Raw genomic sequence first — 3,630 nt, forward strand, 5'->3', positions numbered from 1 at the left:
AAGTGATGCATATCAGAAAGGTCTAGTATTCTCCGACAAACTGAAAGGTCAGAAATGGTTCCTAAAATCTTTACTTCCTTTAATAGTACATTAAGGATTTATTGTCCACATATCTCCAGGCAACTTCTTGAAGCCATGTGTTTTCTTAACCTGTTCTGTCCCCCTGAGACTCATTACTTGTGAGGTATTGAACATATTTTAGGAAGCTGCATTGTATGTTGGAAAAGACACAGATTTGGGACAGATCATTGCATTCCATTAACCTGGGAAAATGAACTTTGGTTCCCTTATCTGTAAAATTGGGATACTCTCATATTGACCACGTAGAGATGTGAAGATAGCAAAGGTAATACATGTTAAATGCTGAACAGCAACGACTCAGTGAGTGCTCAGTGATCACTCAGCAAGTGCTAGTGTGCTCCGGTGTGACTATCTTGTACACGTGTCACCCTCAATGATCGAAGGCTCAAATTCACCCTAGCATCCCAGGATTTGATGAAAGGAATGTGAAACTATTAATAATGATAATAAACCTTGGCCTTCAACCAGAAGTGTTCAGAGAAATCTTTGTTGTTGTGAGATGTAAATATCATGAACTGAGGTAGAAAGTATTATACTACCTTGAAATGAACAGACTTCCTTAACAGAGACTCATTTGCATTTCCTAAATGCCAAGGTACATTTTATTTTTGCATTTATGAAAACATATCACCTGAGGTATTTTTTTTGACTCGCAAAAACTAAATTAAATGCCATAGATGACCAGAAGGAAACCTGGGTTATTGTTTCTCATTTTCATGTGTGACTTTCTATATCAACAAGCTTAATAAAATAATTGACCAAGGGGTATATATTCTAAGCATAACTTGTGCTGAAATATCGGTCCTCACTGTAAATGACTTCTAAGCAAATATAATTGCTATAGTGTGTTATGACCTTTCAAGTCTTGCAACTCAATTGAAGGGGTCAAGGCTAACACAATGCTAGTTAATTATTTCTCATTTGCTATAGTTGCTACTGGGTGCAGAGAAGTACCTGCTCACATTAAAGCCAGTGAATAAACCAGCCTAAGATGTGGGAGGCTGCATGAGGTAGGACATTAGGCTTAAATCGTTTCCCTGTGAGTTTTTGAAAATTAATTCCTTTTTCGTTCACCAGCACGTGTGTGGATTTAACTCTGGTTTTTAAAATAAAAAATAATAATCCACTAGAGCTTGCTTTAAAAATACAAGTCCTTAGATACTAATAAGTATTCTAATAGTCACATAACTGTTCATAATAGCTCTTACATAAATATCTGCATTTCTTTCTTTATATCATGATTACTTTGTCTTCTTGACTCTCCATCCTGGAGTTACTTGAATGCCTTTTCATAGTTTTGCTTATTTGTTTTCAGCATTTTTCTGGCAGCAATTCAAAAAGGCATTGATATTTTCCCATTATTCTGTTGCACAAACTACTCGATCTCGCTCCACCAAGGCATTCAAAATTTGGAACTGCCATTTGCTACCCCTCTATCTACTGATCTAAATGCCAAGTTAAAGTGGAAGTATATAATGATATTAAAGATGCCCATACCCAGCCAGACTTACTTTCTGAGCGCTTCTCTCTTGGTGAATGGCTCACACTTTTTCAGTTTGATGAGTCTGAACAAGATCTCACCAATCAACAAATTGTAAGCAAATATGAATTCACCGTGATTTTTTCATAGCACCTAATGGGGCCTTGCATATAGTAGATAGTTAGTACATATGCATTGGATGAATGATGGTTGAATACGTGAATGAAAGAAGAGACAGAAAACTTTGTATTTACTTGGCATGTTATGAGATTAGACTTCTTTGCTAGATTATAGAAGGCATTCTGACGGAGAAAAAGTACAAAGACTTGAACTTGGCAAAGAATTAAGTCTAGGAGTACTCATGACATTTTGAGTAAATGACCAACACTGTGCTAATCATTGTGAAAGGGACAGAGTCTCCGAGACTTTGTCCCTGAATATATTAGAGAGGACAAAACATATATAAATCAAATAGAGAGCAACACAAGTCAACTTGTATTCAAATCATGTGTTATGTGGTAGTCATTCTGAGTACTGTGGAATTTAGAGAAAGGAAAAGTCACTGGGCCTTGTGTAAATAGGAAGACTTTATAAAGAGGGAGGACCTGAGAAGGCCTTGAAGATAAAAGGCAATCTGGGTCAATAAGGAGAAGAAGGAAGACTTCTTAAGAGACATTTTGGGCCAACTTGCAGGACTTGAACAATCCTTTGCATGAAGTTACTCATGTGGAACTCAGAAGTGAATCAAATATCAAAGTAAACCTCACCAGTCTGCTGGCAGAAGCCCAAGGTTACTTTTTCCTGAACAAAAATGGAACCAAATTTAACACATAATAAATAAAAAACTAGTGATCTATTTTAAATACATACTGAAGCTATACATTGTTCTCAAATGCATAAGTTAATCCCGAATGCTGGGCTCGGTGGCTCAGCCTGTAATCCCGCGCCTTTGGGAGGCTGAGGTGAGTGGATTGCCTGAGCCCGCGGGTTCGAGACCCGCCTGGGCAGTGAGACCTCATCTCTACAATAATTAAAAAAATCAGCCGGGCGTGGTAGCGCATGCCTGTAATTCCGGCTACTTGGAAGGCTGAGGTGGAAGGATCACCGAAGGCCAGCAGGTCGAGGCTGCGGTGGCCAGGAGCAGCCACTGTAATCCAGCACTTTGAGAGGCCGAGGCAAGTGGATCACCTGAGCCTGTGGGTTCAAGATCAGACCGGTCAACTTGGCGAGATCTTGACTCTACAACAAACCAAAAATTAGCTGGGTGTGGTAGCATGCCTGTAGTTCCGGCTACTTGGAAGGCTGAGGTGGATGGATCACTGGAGTCCAGCAGATCAACGCTGGGGTGGTCGTGAGTGTGCCACTGCACTCAAGCCTGGGCGATAGAGTGAGACTCCAACTTTAAAAAAAACTTTATTAAAAAACAACAGTTATAAAAGGCTTCATGCTCTTACTAGAGATATAATGATGTGCAAAAACAGACACAGCTGTTTGCCTCATGGAGTTTACAGTCTACTGAGCGAAGACAAACCTTAATCGAGTAATGATATAAGTACAGTGAAGCTGCAAATGTAATTAATGCTATAAAGGGGGAGGTACATGTGCAGAAGGGAAATCTGACCTCATTGTGAAGGTCTGTTATCTGAAGGTTGTAAGGAAGTGAATACTGAAGTGAGAATGAACTCACAGGAACTAACTTGGAGAAGTCAGAAACACACACAGTAAATCTGAAGTCCCTGCAGTGTGAAAGAGCCTGATGAGTAGAAGGAAGTAAGAGAGTTCAGTGTGGCTGCAGTTGTGCACTAGATAAACCTGGTGTTAGGAAGAGGGCAGAGCTAGCTGAGCTTTGTATCCTTAGTTTAGAAATTTTTCTTTATTCATTCAACAAATACTTATTGCTGATGAGGAGCTAGGGACACACTGATGTTTATATATTTTGGACTTAGGCTATACTTATTTAACTATAAACAATTTTCTTTCTTTTTTTTTGAGTTGGAGTCTCACTCTGTCGCCCAGACTGGAGTGCAGTGGCTGCTCCCAGCCACCGCAGCCTCGACCTGCTGGTCTCC

The sequence above is a fragment of the Carlito syrichta genome, unplaced genomic scaffold (assembly GCF_000164805.1).
Source record: "Carlito syrichta isolate Samal-C Ts95f unplaced genomic scaffold, Tarsius_syrichta-2.0.1 Scaffold308648, whole genome shotgun sequence".
NCBI lineage: Eukaryota > Metazoa > Chordata > Mammalia > Primates > Tarsiidae > Carlito > Carlito syrichta.